Source organism: Lactuca virosa, chromosome 6 (genome assembly GCF_052849685.1).
Source record: "Lactuca virosa cultivar CGN04683 chromosome 6, Lactuca_virosa_CGN04683_v6, whole genome shotgun sequence".
Classification (NCBI taxonomy): Eukaryota; Viridiplantae; Streptophyta; class Magnoliopsida; order Asterales; family Asteraceae; genus Lactuca; species Lactuca virosa.
Window position 1 is genome coordinate 131,265,192 of NC_136431.1, and position 25,061 is coordinate 131,290,252.

Below are 25,061 nucleotides of genomic sequence, written 5' to 3' on the forward strand. Positions count from 1 at the left end.
CCCACTTTTGGTCTTATGTCAAGTACTGAAGTTCGGTTGAAGCTGAGCCACCCTTCATCCATAGTTTCGTGTCTACAATAGACATCACTTAAATCCCACAAATATTTTGCTTTATTTCTTTTCTATTGGCACACTCTTGCATGAAGATCATTATGATTTTCCCAATTCTTGTTCGTGGTACTAATGGCAATTTTTCAGATTTGATGTTTCGGTTGTAAATGCGATGGTGGTCTACAATGTAAAGGGCGAACATTGCAAGCTTTATATGAAGCGAAAGAGTTTGTCACAGTTTGAAAAGGAATTTGAAAAGTTTTTGAAGTTCAAACGGCGGTAACAGGATAAGATTTTAAACGGGAGTGTGAATTTGAAACGACTCCTAACATCACGCCTGATGACGTCTTTCTAGGGAAGCACAGTTGTCAAATCGTGCTTTTTCAGGCATCGATTCAGAAGATCGTCGAATCATTACTGTGGATTTTTTTCTCTCTCCTAGAGATGGTATAAAAGGTTTTCTCACACCTCTTGTATCACTTTACCAATTCACAATTCTCTCAAGAACACACCGGCGAATTTCAACTGTTCATCTTCTTCTTCACACCTGCAACAATGGCTGAATCTTCATCCGTTTATGAACAATCTGCCCGGTCCTCTCTCCTCACCATTAAACCAAATCAAAACCTCATCATTGATCTATCACCTTTCCAGTATGATCCCTACATGCTGCAAGTGGTTTAATGCCTCAAATATTCACCACTTCTCGTTGCCCTAACCAAGGTGGAGTGTGTTCCAATGGCGTTACTCTCTCAGGTCTACTCAACCGCTGTCTACGATAAAGCCAAGGAGCAAATTTTCTTTGATATCGTCAATCACAAGACGTTGATTTCAAAAGCTAGGTTTTGTCTGTTGCTAAGGATTGCTCTTGATGACTCCATGATCAACCCTGATTCCATCACCAACACTCAACTCTTCACCATGTTCTATGATGGTACACTGAGGTTCTCACCACTCTCACAAAGTTCAAGAAATCGTGACTTCCTCCTCAGTGGAATGGTCTATTTACCCTCCTCTCTAAGGGTTTATCGGAGAGGGTTGCAGGTTCTGACGGCGCAAGCAAGGCGTTCATGACCCTTCTCTACGGTCTATACCATGGGGTTAACATGGACTCTGGATCTATCTTACGGTCTCAAATGGTTCAAAGTATCAGTTCTACTTCACGCTTCTCTGAAATTTCTTGCGCTAGGTTTTGGACCCTTGTTACTCAATGGGCGATGGAGAAGCTTCACGTTCCAACGATGGCAGACTCCCTGATGTCGTCTATTGCCACTTTCCACACGACGAAGAACATTGTTTCTGATCCATCCAAATTTTTGTTTATTGGTTCAGTTCCGGAATCCATGTACCGGTGTGTTTCAAGTGAAAGTAAAGTGATTGTTGAGTACAAAAAGCTACCTCCTTTAGGGCCAAGGCAACTTACTCCTGAAATGCAAAACTCCCTAGACGTAGCAGATAAACCAGCGAAAAGAGGGAAGAAGCCTAAACGAAAAGGGGAGAAGGAAGGTCAATCCTCCACAGTTTCAACTCCCAAGAAGCGAAAGTCTGAGCAAGCAGCCACTACTGATCCAAAGAAGCGAAAGATTAAGAAGAAGGCCCACAAGCCGATGGCTCCTTCCCCTTCTTTAAGTGACTCTGACTACATTCCATCTGACCCGCAGCCCGAACCAGAGTCCAGTGATGACGACGCTTCTCAACACGAAACTCCGCCTCGAGGTAATTCGCTTCCGCCCTCACCAACTCATGAAGGTAACCGAAACTCACCTCCTCCTTCTCCTACACAATCGGTTCCTATTACCATTGCTCCGTTCCCACCTCCCATCTCATCTTCAACTACAACTTCAATTCCCATTCCTACCCCTTTATTCAATGAAGTTACCACAACTACTACTACTACAACCGAACCAACTGTTCGTGTCAACGTATCTGATATAGGGGCACCTATTTTCGAAACTGACACCCCAATTACCTGAAAACCTATATCCCCACCTCCCTCACACGAATCTGACCATGTTCTTGGAGGAGCAGAGATAGAGTTTGATTCAGTTTACTTCAGCCCTTATCAAGTACAGAGCGATGATGACGCTGACGCTCCTGTCACAAAGAGGCACATAAAGGATCTGAATAACAAGATTGACCAATTGCTTTCTTCGTCTTCTACTTCAAGTAATGCATATTCTGAAGCGGCTATCAAGGCTCTGTTGGCAACCTTTGTCAAAGAGCATGACACATCCATTTCCAATGCTGTCAAAGATATTGATGCTTCCACTTCCACATGTCAGAAAGCTTCTAGTGCCGTTGAAGAATACTCCAAAGATTGCAAGCAGGCGACCGCAAATGTCGAAAAACTAATTTCTGACACTCAAATTTTTCTTGATTCTCTTCAGGCTGCAGCTCAGAAAATGCTCAGATGGTGAATGCTTCTGTGGATACTCTTACCAGCTCGCTTCAAGCTGAAAAGAAGCACTTTGAGGAAACACGCAAAGCCATTCAGTCTGCCAACACTGAGCTTCACACCTCAGTTGATGCCCGTCTCACTCAACTTGAAGTCGAACTCGCTGTGGAAAGAAAGATAATGGATGAGCTAGATAAACGAACTTCTCAGCTTAAAATTCAGAACCTGAAGCTAAGGACGGTGACCAAGGAAATTGAAGAGCTTAAGTCTGAGCGAGAAGTAATCAAAAGCTCTGTTGGTGATGTGCATTCTGTTCTTCTGCATCTTCTGGAAGCACATGATTTGGTCCTTACCATCTCCATTCAACGCCGCTTGGCTGAGAAATTGAGACCTACTCTAGACATTCTGAGCAGGATAGAAGGTGTTCCGGAGGCCATTGTCCCTCCGAAACAAGGGGGAGAAAATATTACCCAGGGTTAGGGTCAATCAAAACCACCTCCAGTAAGCAAACCTATCAACCAACCAAAAGTCACTGCTGAACCGAAGGGTATGCAGCTTCGGGAAGTATGAAGGACAAACAAAAGAAGAAAATAGGTGATGATGATGAAGATGAATTCGATGATGTGGCTGGAACAGAAGAAAAAGGTTCCAAAATCGAAAGTCTCAAAATCAAGCCAAATGATCAAGAGCTTATGGAGAAGGTTCGTAAGGCAAAGGAAGAAGTTGACAGGGAGAGGAAACAGAAGGTAGCGAATGTTGTATCAGAACAGAGGAAATCTATGTTCCCTCTGTGAACTATGGAAAAGCTTCTGAAGGAAGTAATTGAAGCTCCAAGCTCACATTGGCTCGAACCGGTCCTTTCATTCGATCTTGAGAATTCCAAGGATTCTCAATTTGATATGCCAATCACCCGAAAGGCGTTCATCTTTTATTGTTTTGAGTGAACTGTTTCCATCCCCTCTCCAAACCCGAAGGTTGATAGAGACCTAATCGAGTACTATCTTATGTTCTCTCAACCACAATACCTGACTTGGAGTAAATAGAAGATCACAACAGTCAAGGTGTTGAAACCCACTTCAGCAGGGAAATTTATCAATGTCAAATTCAAAGTGACTCGAGGCTCAGACAGTTCGGTTCACACGATCTCCCTTGCTGACCTTTCAAATTTGAATCCTCATGACTGGATTCTCCTGAACAATATTTTGCTGACTAGTCAACAAGAGTATGAGCCTATCGTTGATCATATTAAGCGAATTCGTGTGTGCTATATTCTTGAAGTTGCAAAAATGGATCAGGAAATCGCCTCTGCCTTGAGAAGAGGCCCACTATCAAACCAATAGGAAAGAAAAGCGACATCAACTTGATGATGAAGGGTAAAATCGACCCACAATTTCCTACAGTCACGTTCCTCAGGGGCGAAGGTCAAAAATGCCTGTTCGCTCTTGTCGACAAACACCTGTTCTCCATTTCCTGCTTGGAGCATATTCTTGATATCATACACAGGTGCAATCAGAACAGTGAAGCAGATAAGAAGATGTTTTCATATATGCTTCGATGGTACATTAATTTTCGTCAAACTCTTCTTGCCATCAATCCAAAACTGTAAAAGACTGTGAAGAAAGTAACCGTTACTCAACCAAAGTGATCTCTCGCCTCAATTGGCGCAAATGGGGAGATTGTTTAGTCTATGAGTTGCGCCATTGGGATTAGTTAAGTTCGGTCCATTTGTATTCACGGTTTGGGCCTGTCCAACAGTGTGTTTGTTTTTAGGGTTTAGTATTTATGGTGCATGCATGCATCACTTTTGTTAGGCTTCTGAATATTTCTTTTGACAAGTACTGTAACCCTAGCACACCTCTAAAGTAGAAGTTCTTCATCGAGCTCTTCTGAGGTGTTGCAGTTTTAATCATTCGACATCTATTTGATTCATAGTTGTGTTTATTGTTATCTATTGCTTATTATTATGTCGTTGATATCTGTTTGAATCTATCGATCTAAGAGAACTTTATTCTCATCATTATATAGGGCAACTAGAGAAAAGCCTCTTAACTGAGGGAATCTAGTTTTGAGCAATGAACAGAATGCTAGCATACGTTATATGTTTAGTTATGTATGATGGAATGTAAGTAATATGTGACATATTACTTGAAGTATGTGTTATTATCTACTATTATACGTATTTCATATGATCTGTACAATGGATGATTGTTGCGATTACCCACTAAGCCTTAGGCTTATAGTTGCTACTTTATATTTTTATATCTAGGCCCCTTCAAGATCGAAGGGCAAGGAGATGACATAATTAGGAAATCTCATGGTTTTCTAAACAAACCTAGCTTTCACAATTTTACCGTAACATCCCAAAAATCACAACCAACATTTTCATTTTTAAAACCATTCCAAATCCATAAATTACACAAAACATAGTTTTCCAAAAAAACATAATAATGAATCAGAGTATCCCAAAATCATAAGTCAAGTACGAATCCAAGATAATGTGCACAATGACGCCTTCGCCTTGCCCCTATCCTCTGAAGTACCTGAAACCATAAAGTTAAAGAATAAGCCATAGCTTAGTGAGTTCCCCCAAATACCACACATAACTAAACAGATAACAACATACATATATGAGCCTTCAGCCTGTCTGGACCTCCTCACAAGGCCTAAATCCTATCTAGACCGCTCAACGGGCCTACGGCCTACCTAGACTGCCTCGCAAGGCCTATAGTCTATCCGGACAACCCTGGGTATCTTCTCCTTCAACACAGAGTAGGACCGCCTCAACCCAACCCCAATATGTCAACATATGCAGCAGATAAACATAAACATATAGCCAAAAAATATAGGTAATCATATAGATCTACCAACCTAATAGTTCGCTAAATTATAGCAACATCCTATATACCAGGATACATAAGATAACCTAGCTGGCTGTCATTCGTGCCTTCGACCCACCAGTACAATAAGGAAAACTCACCTCACAGTCTGAAAGATAGTTGAACTGATCACTGCTCCAACGCTGACTCTACAGATCACATATACTACAAACAAAGACCAAGCCTCAATCCACTACTCAAAATACCCCAAATGGCCTAATGTTAAACTAGGTCAAAGTCAACGGTAAATGGTAAAAAGTCAAAAGTCAACCTCCAGTTGGTCGCCATATCGTGGCCATCCTTGGCCATGTCGTGGCAGCGAAACGATAAAACAGATGAGCCCTAACCCAGTCGCCACACCGTAGTGACCTAATGTCACGCTGTGGGCACTAGGTTCCCAACAACTTAAATGGTTAAGTGTGAGAACAAGGTGATCTGATGCGCAGGGACAAGGTTTGAAAACTCAAACGTTGAGTTAATGCTTAAGATCAATGTCTGCTTACTAAGTAATGTTCCAGTCAAGTCTGGCAAGACCTGTCAAGTTTGAGTTAATGCATTTAACAAGGTATTCAAGATATTAATGAAGAGTGAAGATAATGATCAAGGTAAAGACAATAAATGAGGAAAAAGAAGAATGTTTGAGAGAATAACTTGAAAGGTGAAGTAAACTAGAAAATTTCTATATTTGTTTGAACAATCTGTCACTTGATTTATCATAGAAAGCTCCTTTAAATAGGAGACATATTATATTGTATTGACCAAATACAAACATAGGACCGGATAATAGAGTTGTTTATGACACTCTGATTATCTAGGTTTGACAAAATAGATTAAGTCCTATAACATGTTAAATCAAGCTAAATGAAAAATACAATTAATTCAGACATACAAAAGTACATTCGGACAACATCAACTCCGGAACATAGACTTCGTTCTAGACACCATCTTCACTCCAGAACACTGAATGTCTCTGGAATTACTTCTGACTTCGGAAACACCATCTGACTTTTGAACTGGCTTACCCCAAAACATACAAGGACAGAGATTGCTGGAGGTTCACTTTCAGGTTCCAACAATCTCCCCTAAGTGAACTTAGCAATCTGGTAAGTTTAGCTTGAATCTTCCTTGATGAAAACGTATGCCATGTACAACCATTCTCTAACCGTAATATACCATTGAAGCAATCTTACGAACTTTGCCTTCACATGCTCTGCAGCTTCAGACTTGGATGCTCGACTGATGAACTTCTGAAGAGCCTTAGTGGGAACCAGGTGCTTGTCTTGGACTCGGAAGAAGTCCTTCTGATTTGTTTTTCTTTGAAGGTAGACAAAGCCTAACACCGGTTCATCGATGGGTTCTTCTGCAAGGATTTCAGCTTCAGGAAGTTTGAAGTCGATTTTGGCAAAAAATTTATCTGTTCCGAATAGGTGGGCCAATTCGTAATCGCATCTGCAGAACTCATCAACGTAATCCTTAAGAAAGCTTAAGGCAGAATGGTAAGCTCCCATGTTGAGATCATCTGACTGGATGCTTCGGAAGTGAGCAGCAATAGTCAGGATATCATTTCGATTAAGAGTAGGGAAATCAGCATCTGTAATGGTCTTGCAGGTTGGTTTGTTCCAGAAGATGTGATATCGGAATAGAATACAGTTGAGTTCAAATTTTGTCAGTATCTTCCTTCCGAATCCGGAGATCTTAGTGATCCTTTTCCGAGACCACACTTCTTTGAGAGGAAGTGCGTTCTTGTCATAAAAGGTCTTGAGTCTTTCACGCTCAGTCTGGATGATCATTTGAGGATCATACTCGGGATGAAGAGGAGCAAATTTGGTGTAGAACTTGCTGAAGGGAGAAAGAGGAAGGTCAAGTTGTTCCGAATCATTGTTGGCAATGTCATAGTACATGAAGGGTACTATATCGACATCCTTTAGGATTCTTCTCGGCAGAAGGGAGAGATCCCTAACATTATATGGGGATTGTCATCTTTAAAGGATTGAATCCAGATGCTCTCTTTAAGGGCTTGAGGGATCTCTTCTTGACACCAACCACTCATTTCCATCATGTGAGGAGTATTGAAGGGATGGTCCAAAATGGGCTTCTTGCCTTTATCCTTAGACTTCTGAATAGTGGAGAGGATGTGTTGCATATTTTCATTGATTGTGAACTTTGGAGGAGAGGAATGCAGAGGCTCTTCAGGAATGTCATCTGGCTTCCGTAGTGGGGAGCCTTTGTCGATAGGAGCGATTTTTGGAGCCGGAATAGGAGACAACATCGAGGTAGTGGCTCGGAAGGCATCATCAGTCAATTCGCTTTTGGCCTTAGCCATTTCAATGCTCTTGTGAAGGACTTCAACCACAGTGGATGGCCATGATACTGCAGACCATATTCGTTGTTCTTCCTTCGTAAGGACCTTCACATGGAACTTCCTTGGAGCTTGCAATGCTAACACTCTCTCTGTTACAAACACATCTTCATCCTCACTGTCATCATTATCCTCAACACCTAGGATACTTGAAAGAACTTGAATACTGTCATCAAAATTTTCATTTTCATCTCGGAGCTGATATTCTGAGGCATATTTCCAGGGTTGACTTTGGCTTTCTCCCCCTCTTGCAACGGTGGGTCTGACAACCGTTGCAAGGACAAGTGACTCCTTCAAATCAGAAAAGGTCTCAAACACCTTCTGAAAGCTGGTATTGAGTTGAAGAGTCAGGGTGTCATAGGCTTCAACGGTGGGGGCTTGGGCTTTGAGATGATTAAACAACTCCTGAAGAATAGACAACATTTCATCGAATTTGTTATTTAGAGCATCCACAATGTTCCAACAGGCTTTGAGAAGCTTAAGGAGAACTTGCTGCATGATGAGGTTCGTTTCATCTCTCTTCGGAATCTCTTTACCTACTCATTGAATTTGCTTCTCATGACGAACATGAGTTTTCTTGATGAGGTCATTTGTGGCAGTTTGAGCCGAAGAGAGATAAGTTGATCAAGTTGGGCTTCACATTCATTAATGGTTGGTCCAAAGGTGTTGATTGCAGACAAGGATTTCAGGATTTCATCCAGTTTGGAATCCAATCCGAAAACCTTGACGTTAAGTCTGGTGTTAAGTCCGACCACTAAAGCTTCTATTGTGTTCACCTTCTTCATGGTCTCCAAAACAGAGCCTCGAATTTCATGGAGGGAAAATTGATCAACGTGAGCACTTGCGGAAGATCCGGTGTTCGAAGTGGAATTCTGGAACTTGTTCTTGTTGGCTTCTTGATTGGGTTGCTGTTAAGGAGAGTCAGGAGGAGTGGGAACAGCGTTGATGTTCTTGGGGGTAGACTCAGCTTCGCCCTAAAGAGTATCTTGGACATGATCCTCTTTATTGTTTTGTTCATCATCAAGTTCCGAAGAAGAGAAGGAAAGTCCGAAATCTAAATTTGGCCTATATGAGGAAGGATTTGAAGGAAATCGAGATGAGGAAAACATTTTGGGAGCAGGATTTGAGGCTCCTTAATCATCAAACATCACTTCATGAAAGGGATCTTCATTGGGATCGGAATGCATTGCATCATGAAGTGGATTTGTGGGAGTTTCTGCAGAAGCAAACTCCAAGGTAGTTACGTCATCAGTAGGGACCACGAAGGGCATGTTGCTTTGGATTGCCCTATTTCTCATTGAGATGAGGGTTGCTTCCACCTAGGATCTAGTGACTTCCGGATGTCTATATTGGGCCCTGTCAACAAAGTATTCCCATATAGGGTCGTTAACGCTTGGTCGTCTTGTACTCCTTCCGGGTATCAGACCAATTGAGTCATCGGAAGCAGGAGGGACAGCTCCCGCTTCGGAATGCTTAGGGTCCGGAACTGGGGTTCTGGACCGTGCATGTGTGGAAGAAATTGGGATATCAAAAGTGACACGTGGGTTTATTCCAAGGGGTGCAAGGAACTTGTTTCAACACCAGCATCAGCTTTTTGGGAAGGGGAGGGTCGATTATGAGCAGACTCCCCGTGAGTGTGTGCTTGTGATTTTGAAACATCGAGGGGTACCTCGGATGAGTGGGCAGGTGGGGTAGACGGATGGCCAGAGTCATCCTGAATGTCCTTGACTCCTTCCTGTTGAGATGAGGAGTCAACTTTAGATCTCTATTAGGCCTTAGGATTTGAGGGCGAAGTCTTTCTTTTAGCGGACTTCTTTTTCTTGCCTCCGGAAGGAACTACTTTGCCCTCGTCCGAAATAGGCTCAATACATACATGGGGAGATTGTGTAGGGCTATACACAACCGAAGTCTCTAAATGTTGTTTCAAGTAATGGGAATCGGACGGAATAAGGGGCCAACATATGTTCTGGTAAACGTCTAACAGGTCCGAAAGACCATTGGTCCGGAAGGTGATAGGTCTTGATAGTTTTAAAGGAGAGAAGTACCTCTTCTGGAATGACATTGACAGGAATTGGTTCTTGGTGTTCCTTGTAGAGTTGTTGAATAGTAAGAGCCCAAAAGCGAGGACTAGAGATCTCATGTGGCTTATGGTTGATGACAAACTTCCGAAAGTCTTGCCATAGCACTTCGGAAAAATCAACGGCATTGGGTTTTTTGGAGTAGATGTTGTAGACCACGTACATCCAATCCTTGCTCAGAGAGTCAGTACCGCCATGCTTGGCCGATAAACCTTGAATGATGAATTGCATCAAGACAGTCCATAATCCGGATACAACTGATTTCTTGAAGTTTTTGGCTTTGTATTCTTCGCTACACCCAATATGATTGAGAAACGACTGCAACTCTTCAGCCGCGGGTTCTTGAACAGTGAAGTTTGGTGGGTTTTCTGTAACCCCAATTGCCTTCAATAATGTTGATTTTTGAATGGGCACAATTTGATCTCCAGTAATGCGTCTTTCGAGAACTCCATCTTCAATCTTAATGCGATCAAAGACTAAGTGTAGTAGAGAAAGAGGAATGGGAGGATCTGGAACCTTTGAGAGAGGTACTGCAAATGGATGATGAGCGATGAACTCGATCATCACTCGAATCGATTCATCGTAGTCATTGGGATCGAGAGAGAATAGTTAGGTCGTTTCCCTGAAAAACGGTTCAATGGATATTGTTGATGATGAACCCTTGGAAGACTTCTTCTTCGTGATGGATTTTGAGGTATGGGTAGTTCTTTGGGATTTCTTGGTTGGAGATAAAGAAGCCATTGATGAAGGTGGGATGATAGCTTGAAGAACACAAGAACACTGAAGGAGATGTGAGGGTTTAGAGGGATTTGTGTGCGTAAAGAGACAAATGAGGGTTTAAAGAGGCTTATATAGGTAATGGAAACGGGTCGGATTAAGAAGGGCAATGATGAGATCCGAAATTGGGAACGGGTCACATTTAATTTTTTGCTATTTTGAGGGTGAGTTGACCTGTGATGACGAAAGTTCTTATTGGCTCTATGCCAGAATTAGAAACCATCGTTTGAGTGATGGGAAGTTTGCTTTTTGGAGACGTGCAAACGTGGTTCAGATTTCGAGGGTACAGGATAGGTAGCGAAAAGAGTAACCGTTGGAAAATGTTTCACCTTATAAAACTTTGGACTTCACAGCGTTTCATTCCGGAATAATGGTGTTTCGGAAGTTTTGAAAAATATTTTCATAAAATGAGAAGTCCGGGATGAAATTTTGTGAGTTGTTCCGGAATGAAGCATAAGAGCTTAAAATGGTCCAGAGTTATTTTGAAAATTCCGGAGACACAAGTTTTGAGATAATTCCGGAGCAAAGAATTTAAAAGATTCCGGAGAGGAAAATCTGAAATTTGAAAAAGATTTCTGGAGCAAAGTTTGAAATTCCGAAATGATCATTTAGATGTACCGGAGTGCATTTGAAATAATTTCCGGAGTAAGATTTGAAAAACTTTCGGGGTGAGATTTGAGCAAATGCCGAAGTTTAGAATACAATACCTTTCCGAATTTGAATTCTGGGTTGACCTTATGAAGTTAGTTCCGAGGTGAAAATTTGACCAATGTGACTATGTGGGCTATGGACATCATATGATAAGATGACCTGTACAACTTAGAACTCAAGTGGTGGTTAGAGATAAAGACAAGTAAAATGATCCTATATATTCCGAGAGACAATAGTTCCGAGATGAAAAATAATTTTGAGTTCGGAACCAATTTACTTTCTGATGTTTCCATCAGAGAGTGCAAGTCTCTTGAAAGAACTGAGTATCAGGCATCATCATACCCAATTTTTTCAGAAAACCATTGAATTTGGTTTCGTCTAATGACTTAGTAAAGAAATCAGCAATTTCATCGTCAGATGGAACAAAAATGATTTCAATGTTACCATTTAAGACATGATCTTTAATGAAATGGTATCGTATGTCAATGTGTTTCGTCATGGAGTGCTGAATTGGATTGTGCAAAATCGCAATGGCACTTTTAGAATCACAATAGATTGGAATGCGTTGAAAACGGTAACCATAATCCAAGAGTTGAGACTTCATCCAGAGAACTTAAGAGGTACAGCTGGCAGCAGCAATGTATTCTACTTCGGCTGTAGAAAGTGCAATGCAGTTCTGCTTCTTGGATGACCAACTAACCAATCAACCACCTAAAAATTGACAGCCACCAGATGTGCTTTTTTTATCCAATTGTATACCACCATAGTTTGAATCTGAATATGCTTGAAGTAGGAAACTCTCATTTGCTTGGTACCAGATTCCAAGATTCTTTCTACCTTTAAGGTATTAGAATATTTGCTTAACATCCAAAAGATGAGATATCTTTGTATTGACTTGAAATATGGCACACAAACATGTAGAAAATATGATATCCGAACGACTTACTGTGAGATAGAGTAGGGATCCAATCATTCCTCTGTACTTCTTTTCATCAACAGCTACACCTGAAGGGTCCGAAAAGATCTTGTGTCTGAATCCCATGGGTACCTTGGATGAGGCACAGGTGTCCATTGAGTACTTTTTGAGGAGTTCTGAAATATACTTCTCTTGGTGAATGAAAATTCCTCTATTAGTCTGTTTGACTTGGAGGCCAAGAAAGAAGCTTCATTCCCGATTCATACTCATTTGAAGTCTACTGACCATTAACTTAGCAAAGTCAGCAACCATTGAAGAATCGGTGGATCCGAAAATGATGTCGTCAACATAAATTTGGACCAGCATGAGATGCTTTCCATTTGACCTTCGGAACAAATTAGGATCTAGAATTCCTCTTTGAAAGCCTGAACGTTTGAGAAAATCAGTGAGGGTCTCGTATGAGAGAGGAGCTTGCTTAAGGCCATAGACAACTTTCCAGAGTTTGTAGCAATAATTCGGATATGATAGATTGACAAAACCGGGAGGTTGTTGAAGATATACTTTAGTATCAAGTTCACCATATAGAAAAGCACTTTTGACATCCATCTGGTAAACCTTGAAGCCTTTATGAGCAGCATAAGCAAGAAAGATTCTGATAGCTTCAAGACGTGCCACCGGAGCAAAGGTCTCATCATAATGAAGCCCTTCAATCTGTGTAATTCCTTTAGCCACCAATCGTGCTTTGTTTAGAATGATAACTTCTGCTGTTGGATTTGGTGTCTAAGCCCATAACTATAACTAGTATGTACTTGACTGTCACAACTAGCAATTTTAGCTAGGAAATTCTATGCTCTTGTAAACATTGTCTATGGTAACAATTGTAACCTTAACATGATGATATGTTTGATACTCATTCAATGACAACAAGTACAGTTCGGAATCATCAAGTAAAGATCAAAACTCTATACAAAACATTTCAAATAGTCAATTGAAAGTTGGAAACCCTACGCATACCGGTTTAAGTTCATTGTGAACTATGAATTCCTTATTGGGCCTAATGGACCAATAAGTTTCCAATTTGACTATCTTGGTCTAATGGGACCCACATTCATGAAACTTAACGTTTTGGGCCATAAGGGGTCTAAAATGGATTAGTTTACCCTTAATGGGCCTTATTAGGCCATAAATGATTTCCATTTACCCTAATGCATTTTTATTGGGCCGTAAACCACTCTAAGGGCCCAATGGGCCGAAAAATAATTTTTGGGCCTCATGACTTCGATCAAAGGCAAGGAATGACCCAAGATAACCCATTCCTTCCTCATAGCCCAATTAATCGGCCCATATATATACATATATACGTATATATATATATATATATATATATATATATATATATATATATATATATATATATATATATATATATATATATATACAAGTAAAAAAAAAGAGGGATAAATTGTGAACTTGCCACCTCACTTTTGCATGGTGGGTTTCCATGCACCTATCACTTCAACCCTCTCTCCTTCTCTCTTCTTTTACCCTTGGCCGAAGATCACAACACCCCCATCATCTTCATTTTCTCTCAAAAACTCTCTCCAAAAACTCCTCTTTACTCCTCAAATTTTCGTGAATTGTGTGGGTGTATCCAAGAATTCTTCCACAAAGATCACTTCTAGGTAAGTTGCTAACACATTCAAATGATTTGTCTCTATTTCATGCAAGAGTTCTCATCTATAAACACTCTATTTCATGATCTAGCTTCCTAGAACTTCTTAAGTTCGAAATCCATTCAAGAAAGCTTGCTAGGGCCGAAAAGTCACTCACATCTTCTTCAAAACCAAGAACAACAAGCAAAGGTGAGTTCATACACCCTTGTTTTTGGTTTTTACTTGTTTTTGGGGGAGAATACAAGTGTTCATGTGTAGATCTATGTATTATTGCATGTTGTGTGTGATTTTCTTGGTTTATGTTGTGTTTGTGTGATAAAACTCAATGGATCTATGAAACTTCAACAAAAATAAGTGAGATTCATAAACTCAAACACTCTAGTCACCATACTACAAAGTTGAAAGTGTTATACATGCCTAAGTTGTTAAAAACAAAAGACAAATCTTGTATAAGGATCATTTTTGGCAAATAAACAAAAGATTGGGACAAACGTGACACTTACGCTTTTATAGGGACCAAAAGGGCCTCATTAGCATAAAAATGAGTTTTTGTAATCATACTTTTCCAAAGGGCCAAAAGTGTAAAATTTTGCATTATGGGCCTTAATGTGGGGCTTACGGCTTTTTGGGCCCAAATTGCAACATTAACAAATTTTATGGATCAAAATGTTATGAAATAAAAACTCGAGCCAAAAATAAACCCACGAGGGGCTGAAAATGACACTTATTTAAAGAATTGGACCAAAAATATTAATTTTATAAAAATTGAGCCGAAAATGTCATCTTATTCAAAAAATAGGGCTAAAATTGTAATTTTCTGCAAAAATGGGCTGAAAATGTCATTATATGTATTTTTGGCCCAAGCCCATCAAATACTAAACATTTGGGGCGAAAATATAAATTTTTATAAATTTATGGACTAAAATGTTATTTCTAATTTAAAATAGACCAAAATCACATTTTATGTAAAAATAAACCTTTAAATGTTCAAATTAGTTCTTAAGGGACCTAAAGTGTAATTTTTTATAAATACGGGTTCAAATTATAGAATTTTGACGTATCAAACTAAAAATATCATTATAACAAAACATTGGACTTTTTATAATGCCATGGATAAATGATTCGACTAAATGAACTATACTATAGCAAATAAACGAAATACAGCAATGGTGCGATTATTGGGCCTAGTATTTGCTATACATGTTTATTGGGCCTTCGTGATCCATTTACATGTTTATTGGGCCCAATATATTTATCACATGTCTATTGGGCCTCAGTGACTCAATTACATGCTTAATCGGCCTAAATTAGTCTTTACATGTTATTGGGCCTTAGTGGTCCATTTACATGCTAATTTAGCCTGTAATAATTCATCATGTGCTTAATGGGCTTAAATGCATCCATGGCATACATAACAAGCCTGGAAATAACTTACATGTCTAATGGACCATAGTTGTCTTTTCTTCATGTTTGTTAGGCCTTATCTTTTCATTTCATCCATCATCTAGTGTCGAACTTTTAAATACAAATAACGTTATACAAATTCATGTGGAAACAATTGGGATCTAGTGAGACGTGTCGGTTGACATCACTGAGTGTATGGCTGTAGCCTGTAGTTATAATCAGAGTCTCCTGAAAGGAGAGCGAGAGTTTGTGTATAGATCTATACGGGGGTGACTCCCCCACACCTGAGTTATTCGCTACAGTTAAACTAGGCCAGTCTAGGGTGACAAAACCTTGATCGAAAATCCTGTGTATGGAAAAATGTCAAGACAGGCAAAATCAGTCACTATCATGCATGGTTATAATGACTCATATAGATATCCATTCCCATCACGACATTACGGAAATTAAAAACTCGTAAGTCATATTGATACAAGACAAATCATACGACAGTGCAAAGACCGTAACATTTTTATAAATCAGAAAATATCGGATTTTCTGGGGAAATACTATTATTCAAATACCACCTACTTACAACAGAAAGAATATAAAGAAATTTGAACTGCATTCCTACATGTTACTACTATGAAATTCACACATGCATTTATACTCGATTTTCACATCATTTTTCAGACTTTCTACAGAAAATATCGGATTTTCTGGGTTTTACAAACAATATAAAGACTTTCATTCAAACATGCTTATGAACTCAACAACATTATATATGTTGACCGTTTTCAAAATAACTTGTTTTCTCAGGTAACTGTTAAGCAAAAGGACTTTCAAGTGTGTATGGATTTATTTTGTGTAATGTCACTCATCGTACTATTAATATTTTGGAATTATGTAACCTAAGACAATGTACTTGATGTGAACAATACCAGTTGTAATATGTAATATTTTGTGATGAATGTGTTATTTTTCATGTATATTCATTGTGATGATATTTCAATTGATAATCACACGAGCCCTCGGACGTTTCCGCCGTGTTGTTCGGGGGTGTGACAGGTTGGTATCAGAGCATTGTTTATAGTGAACTGGCATATATCTAACCATACTTGATATGCAACTATAAATACAATGGGACTAAAACACTCTGAATAAAGTACATACATTAAAACAATAACATTAAAAGTCTCAAGAGGAAATGGAATGCTGTGATTAAACCCAGGCATTTATGTAGTTATATTAGGGGTAAATATAGCCTGATCAACTATATTTAGTCAAAATATGACCAACATATGTTTGGGGGTAATTGTGGCGGGAAATTGACCTAGAAACTTACCTCATATCCAAAACTTCTCAGGAATTCAAACATAAATAATGAAAATACTATAGGAGTATTTTGAAATTTTATATACACCCCTTTTACACACTTCTCACTCCCAGCTTCTCGCATAGCCACCATGGATGGAGCGCATCATGGCATTCTTTTCCACCAGAACCTAGTGGCTCATAGAGAGATTGAAGAAGACCCTGTGGTAGGACCTAAGGCAGCCTTTGACCTTGAGGGTGAGTAGTATACAGATATGGACTACGAGTTTGACGAGACTGATGACGACGAAGAGGACGATAAGAACACTGATAAAGTTCATGGCGAGCCTCCTACCACAGAAGTGCATCAGGACCACCCCATACCGCCAAGGGACTCCATTGGTGGAACCCGCTCTTCGGAAGAAGAAATTGCCGCACTTCGACAGCAGCTACTGGCAATAGAAACGCGAGTCGTGCAAGTGGAACAGGAAAGGGATGAGGTCATTAGAGAAATGACCGAGATGGCTACTTTGGTAGCGCAGCATTTTGGAATATGATATCGCCATTACTGTTAGACTCATCTCGTTATGACTTACTAGTATCGTTATGTTTCCTTTTATATGTATGCTACTTTATGTACTATCGACCATATGTTTAAGTGATTACACTACTCATAGGGTCGTCATGCTGTTGGATTATATGTTTCCCAATTTACTGTATGCCTTCTGGCAAATTTTCATGCATTAAAAACAATTACTATTAATGGAAATGCTTTATGTTTTTATCGTGATGTTGTTATCTGCTATGTGTTTATTTCCTTGTTTTATGTTAATACATGGAATCACCTAAATGCACACTCGATACGCCGAGTCTATGGAATTCTAAACTTGGGATACGATATGTACTCAACATCTTTCCGTTCTTTGACAGAAAGATGCCTCAAAGACCCAACCGTGGAAACAACGCAACACCGACCCCGCCGGAAATAAACTCACTTGCATTCCAAGCAACAGTGTCCGCTGCGGTCACTGCAGCACTTGCGCAGATTCGTAATGGAAACAACGAAGAAGGCAACGGACAGGGAACTAGAAGCACAAATCAAGGAACAAACCACGGAGCCACATGAACATGCACCTACAAGGACTTCACCAACAGCAAACCTCGAACCTTCAATGGAACGGGAGGTGTAATAGCCATGAAGCGATGGATTGAGAAAAATTTACGGGTGTCCGGATGGGTGCAAGGTCAAGTTTGCGGCTTGCACATTCACTGATCAAGCTCTCTCCTGGTGGAATGGCCACGTAGAGGCCATGACACTCGCGGTGGCGAACGCGTTGCCATGGGAAGAGCTTAAAGAAATGATGTTTGCTGAATACTGTCCAAGAGGCGAAATTCAGAAGATGGAACAAGAGTTGTGGAACCTCACGGTTCAAAACTCCGATATCGATGCATACATATCCAAGTTTAGTGAGTTATCTCTCTTGTGCCCCGGAATGATCACCTCAGAAGGGAAAAAGATTGAGAGGTTTATCTGGGGATTGACTGCACCTATCCAAGGGAATGTCATTGCGACAAACCCTGAGACGTTTGATAGTGCCAAGCGGCTGGCTAAGAAATTGTATGATCATGGAAACAAAAGGGTGCCAAAACAGGAGAAGCGGAGGTTAAGAAAGAAGGTGAGAGCAAGAAAGGGAAAACAACAAGAGAAAGGGAAAACAGAACTCCGAATCGTCAAAGAAACAACAAATTGTGACTGTCTATGCTGCAACTCAAGCTACCACCACACCATATGCTCCAATCTCATCCACGCCAAATGCTCCAAAGCAGTACTCAGGAAATCTCGCCAAATGTAACAAATGCAACTTCCACCATCAGGGGGAATGTAGAGAAATGATTTGCACAAGGTGCAACCAGAAAGGCCATACAACAAAGTACTGTAGGACTCAGCTTCAACAAAATCAGACTCCAAACAACAGCAACAACAACAACAATAACAACCATAACAATAATGATAACAACACCAATGCTGGGGCCAATCATACATGTTACGGATGTGGGAGAACCGGGCATTTTAGGCATAATTGCCCCAATGTTAACAATCAAGGAGCTGGAGGATCCGGAAGAGTTTTGACTTTGGGACAAGGTGAAGTAGTCCAGGACCCTACCGTTGTCACCGGTACGTTCCTACTTAACAACACATATGCATGCATCTTATTGGACAGTGGAGCATAACGAAGTTTCGTTACTAACAAGTTTAAACATTTACTAAAACAACGACCCCAGAAGCTCAATGAAACCTTCACAGTGGATATCTATAAATGTTAACACTAAAGAATTGTCACACCCCGAAACCGGAATGGCGGAAACGTTCTGGGGTGGAGGACTTCATGTACAGTATCACAACAATGCATAATAGTAAAGACAAGCAACAACATCCATTGCATTAATAGAATAATTTTGATACAAGCGCGTTATGTTTAGTTTGTAAGACACCAAAATGAATGATCAAAAACAAAAGATGAGTCTTGTATGTGATCCATCTTCTCAAAAGCTTCATCGGTACCTGCCTACTGATGACCTGAGAATACAAGTTATTTTGAAAAGAGTTTATCAGCATAACGTTGGTGAGTTCATAAGTATTTAGTTTCATTGCCTGTATGAAAATGTTTGTAACGACGTAGTGTAAATGTTCGTAGCTGTTTGTAATTGTTTGCAAATGTTTGTAAATGGTTGGACTCCCTAGAAAATCCTATATTTTCTACTGAACAGTAGTCTTCTACCAAGACCCGGCTATTTGTATGTTTGTTCTTTTGTAGTATAAGAGTTTTCCCCAGTGAAACTATCATTATGAAAATATAGTTTAAGACCTCAGTTATGCAAGATGATTACAAAATAAATGTAATAGCGGAAAGTAATGTTTTACCCCAGCAGTATCACTGCTGGCTAAAAGTGATGAAAATACAGACTCCAGGTAGTATTAAATGTACGATACACCTCGGGGAGTCTGTTTTGCCTTTAATTCTTAATTGGTTAATTAAAGGTTTGAATGTGAACTCGTATGTAACCATGCTGATCGACGGCTGAATAACGGATGACCCTCCGGTGTCATATGTAGTGAGGTAACATTCGGTCACCCCTTGGCCTTGTCGGCTGGGACTGTAGCTAGCAGTCGGGGTGTGGGAGTGTCTGTCCCGTATAGATCTATACACACAATGCCTGATCTCCCTCCAGGAGACTCTGGTTACAAAGTGATACCACAATGAAGTGTCGTATCGAGAAGTAGTATGTCACATTCTGATTATCATATTCAAATGTTGGTATAGTATGTCATAGTGTAATAATGTTTTCTCTGCACTAATGTATAGTATAGCTTCTTGTATAGTGTATAGTATGCTCTCTTGTATAGTGTATAGTGTGTATTGACTCATAACTGTACTGAATCTTGTATGTGTCATTGTAATAGTAATAGTGAGAAGTAATTCCTTGACTATACCTATTATAGTTAAATAGTAATGTTGTTTGTATGCCTTCGTTACACAAAGGTACTGAACTGAAGTGAAATCTTTTGTATCCAACACATATATACGATATATAACTAAGATTTCAACGACATTCGGACAAATAACAGGATACCCTAAGTCCACAACCAAACAAGGAACATGAAATAAGGTGAGCTATCAGTCCTAAGTCCTTCAAATCTTACGTATATAAATATATTAGTATAGATATGAGTTTTGACAACAATGCAAGTTTAAAAAGATTTGAAAACAGTTTTAGCATCTAAAACAGTCTAATAAAGGGTTTTGAAGTGCTTGAAATCCATAAGTTTGATAGCAATTTGAAAGCAATAGAAAATCTTTCTGTTTGTTCTAGTCATTAATCACATGTGATTAAAGAAATAACTAGAATGTTTCAACTTGTATCCCCCCCATAAAAGCATTTAAAATCATTTCAAAGGTTGATTAAGGGGTATGAACTCACCTCTGGTGAGTAACTCGAATGAAAGATCGATATAGGATTGTTGGGTGTCAATTGGAGTCTTGAGCACAAACGAATCCTATTTAACATATAATTACACATATATGAATACATTTAATGTATACAACCACTAATGGTGATACGGACATGCCTTAAGGACATACAAACACTTAGAATTAAGTGTTACCAACACATATGGTTGCCCATAAGGGGTGTATGGCCCTATATTGGAGTGTAAGGCCACAAAAACATGGGTTTTGTGTGTGTGCGGCCAAGTGTGTGTGCGGTCGCACACTCACTATGAAGTGTGTCAAAAACGTGTTTCCAAGCCTTAGGAATGTTCTAGGGAAGGTGTTTTGACCATTGCTTAGCCGGAATGGAGGTTTGTTGCTATTTTGGACCCTTAAAATGGCGTGTGCGATTACACATGGTGTGTGCGGTCAGGTCTGTGCGGCCAAGCCTGTGTGCGGCCGTACACTCCCATAGAAATGTGTCAAAATCGATTTTCCAAGGCTTTGTGATGATCCTAAGAAGGTGTTTTGGCCGATGCTATGTTTAGATGAGTGTTTAAGTCCATTTTAGGACCAAAAGATGTGTGTGCGGTCACACATGATGTGTGTGCGGCCGTACACACATGAAGATGATCTAGAATGATGATTTCATGGATCAAACTCAAGGAAAAGGCTTTCTAATGTGTTGTATCAATGATCTAAGGATGTTTACTTACTTGTCTTGACGATTGGAGAGGAAAACTTGAAGGATTCTTGAGAGAAAATGTTCCAGCTTTGAAGGAGTGGAAAAAGGGTGTAAGGTTGGCTTAGGGTCCTTTATATAGGCTGGAGTTTGAGGCAGGGAGGGTGTGCGGTTGGTTGTGTGCGGCTGGCTGGCCGTACACTCGGGTGTGCGGCCGCACACACCTTGCTTGGTGTGTTTGGCCCGATTTTGTGATGCTACACACATTCTAACCCTTCCTAAGACTCATATCTAGGTTATACTAAGCCTAATACACTTATATAGACCCAAAACTTCATTACAAAATAGCAAAACGAGGCTAACTTTGATAAAAATGAAGAATGTACAAGTTAGAAATTTCGGGTTGTCACATCATCCCCCCGTTAGAGGGAATTTCGTCCCGAAATTAGAGTTCAATCAACTAAGTTATTACAAATAACTAAGTAAAAAGATGAGGATATTTATGTTTCATTTGATCCTCGCGCTCCCAAGTGAATTCCGGTCCTCGCTTGGCGTTCCAGCGAACCTTCACTATTGGGATACGACTTTGTTTCGTTCACTTGACCTCTCGGTCTATGATCTCTACTGGCTCTTCCACGAAGTTGAGGCTCTCATTGATCTCGATCTCGTCGAGTGGTATTACAAGAGTCTCGTCGGATAAGCACTTTTTCAAGTTTGAGACGTGGAAGGTAGGATGTACGTCACTAAGCTCGTGGGGTAGGTTGAGTTTGTAAGCTACAGGGCCAATACTAGCGGGAATCTCGAAAGGCCTTATGTATCTTGGATTTAGCTTTCCACGCTTTCCGAAGCGTATCAAGCCCTTCCAGGGCGAGACTTTCAAAAGGACTTGGTCTCCCACCTGGAATTCCAAAGGTTTCCTTTCTTTGTCTGCGTAGCTTTTCTGTCGGTCTCTAAAGGCCTTCAATCGCTCACGAATCTGAACGATCTTCTTTGTCGTTTACCGAATGATCTCCGGACCTATGAGAGTGCCGTCAGGAACTCGTCCTTTAGCTAACTATGTGTCACCCACCTCAGCCCAGCACAGAGGGGACCTGCACTTCCGGCCATAGAGGGCTTCAAATGAAGCAGCCTTTAAGCTAGTGTGATAACTGTTGTTGTAGGAAAATTCGACAAGGGGTAAGTGAGTATCCCAGGCCTTCCTAAAGTCGATCACACAGGCTCGCAACATATTTTCTAAGGTTTGGATAGTTCTCTCACTTTGTCCATCGGTGTGTGTATGGTAGGCTGTACTCATGTCCAGCCTCGTTTCTAAGGAGCTTTGCAGCGACTGCCAGAACCTTGAAGTGATCTGCTCCCACTTCCATTTAGGTATCTCATGTCCATAGTGATATGCTCCCACTTCCATTTAGGTATCTTCGGTTGCTGAAGTAGACCTGATGGTTTCTGGTATTCGACCTTGACCTTGGCGCAAGTAAGGCATTTACTTACGAAGGTAGCAATCTCTGCTTTCATGTTAGTCCACCAGTATAACTTCTTAAGATCCAGATACATCTTATCTGAACCCGGGTGGACGGAATATCGAGTGTTGTGCGCTTCCTTCATGACCAAGTCTCTGAAACCACTATGTTTCGGTGTCCAGATCCTGTCCATGAGGTATAAAGCTCCGCCACCCTTGACTTCCAAGTCCTTATCCATTCCTCGCAGGGATTCTCCCGCCACGTTATCAGGTTGCAAGGCTTTGAACTGAGCCTCCTTAATTTGTGCGGATAGATGCGAATGGATAGTCATAGTTAATGACTTGACTCTTCGACCAGAATATTCTTTCCGACTTAGGGCGTCCGCTACTACGTTGGCATTACTCGGATGATAACGAATTTCGCATTCATAGTCATTGAGTAGCTCAACCCACCGTCGTTGTCTCATATTGACCTCCTTCTGCTTGAATATGTGTTGTAGGCTTTTGTGGTCTGTAAAGATAGTGCTTTTTGTACCATACAGGTAGTGTCTCCAGATCTTCAGGGCAAACACAACTGCTCCTAATTTGAGGTCGTGAGTGGTGTAGTTGACCTCGTGTGCCTTCAGCTGTCTCGAGGCATAGGCGATGACCTTACCTCGTTGCATCAGAACACAGCCGAGCCCTTGATTTGACGCATCGCAATAGACCACGAAGTCTTCTGTCCCTTCGGGGAGGGACAATATCGGTGCGGTGCATAAGGCTCGTCTTAATGTTTGGAACGCTTTCTCCTGCTTCTCTACCCAGTCAAAGGCCACGCCTTTCTGGGTCAATGTCATAAGGGGTTTAGTAATTCGAGAGAAGTTCTGTATGAACCTGCGATAGTAGCCAGCGAGGCCTAGAAATTGACGAATTTCTGTAGGCGTCTTCGGTGCTGACCAGTTCTCAATAACTTTAGATTTGGATGGGTTCCCTATTCGCTAACCATGTGTCCTAAGAATTCGACTCTCCGGATCCAAAATTCGCATTTAGAGAACTTCGCATAGAGTTTCTCTGATCGTAAGGTTCCTAGGACTTGTCGCAGATGACCACTATGCTCCTCCTTGCTTTGTGAGTAGATAAGTATATCATCGATGAAGACAATGACGAACCGATCTAAGTAAGGACGGCATACCCTATTCATCAAGTCCATGAACACTACGGGGGCATTGGTCAATCCGAATGGCATCACTACGAACTCGTAGTGTCCGTAACGAGTTCGGAAGGCTGTCTTCGGAACATCCTCCTCTAGCACTCGTAACTGGTGATACCCAGATCTTAGATCAATCTTAGAAAAGTAGTTCGCCCCTTGCAGCTGGTCGAACAAATCGTCTATGCGAGGTAGAGGGTAACGATTCTTGGTTGTAAGCTTGTTGAGTTCCCTATAGTCGATGCACATACGGAACGATCCGTCTTTCTTCTTGACGAACAAGACCGGGGCTCCCCAGGGTGAGAAGCTTGGTCTTATAAAGCCCTTGCTGAGCAGTTCGTTAAGTTGACCTGACAGTTCTTGCATCTCTGCCAGTGCTAGACGATAAGGCGATTTGGTTACGGGGGTAGCTCCTGTCACTAAGTCGATTCGGAACTCGACTTGACGTTGCGGGGGTAACCCTGGGAGTTCTTCCGGAAAGATGTCAGGAAAATCGCGCACTACGGGGAGGTCTTTTAGGTATTTGGTCTTTTGGTTCGCATCGACTACGTGTGCAAGGAATGCATGATATTCCTTACGCAAGTACTTCTGGGCTTGAATACTTGAGATGATACGAAGGCTCGTACTGGGTTTGTCTCCGTAGATCAACGGAGTTTCGTTATTTGGTAGCTTTAGGCGGACTGCCTTCTCGAAGCACAGAATATCGATACGATGGAGACTCAACCAGTCTATGCCCACAATGACATCGAAACTCTTGATTGCTACTGGTATGAGGTCGATTGGAAACAAGTGATTATCTAGCGTGAGGGTACAACCTATGTAAATCTCGTTAGAACTCTCTGTCTTTCCGTTGGCCATTTCTACGACGAAGGGTTCTTTTAGTGCTTGCAGTGCTGGATTAAGTAAGTGTTTAAATTTTTGGTTTACGAAGCTCCTCTCTGCCCCACTATCAAATAGTATACAAGCATATGAGTTATCGAGAAGGAACGTACCCGTGACTACGGTGGGGTCTGCCACGGCTTCATTATGGCCCATAGCAAGTAGTCTTCCTGCTCCTCCCGCATTCCTAACTTTCGGACAGTTTCTTTTGAAGTGCCCTGTCTTGCCACACCCGTAGCAGGCCTGACTTACTCCTGCACCCGGGACCTGGGTGTTAGGTTTGGGTGGCGCTCTGCAAAACCGGGCGGTATGGCCCTCCGGTCGCAATTGGTGCAGTGCATTTCCCGGCAAGGGCCGTTATGATGGAAATTGCACTTGGTGCACTTTGGTAGGGTC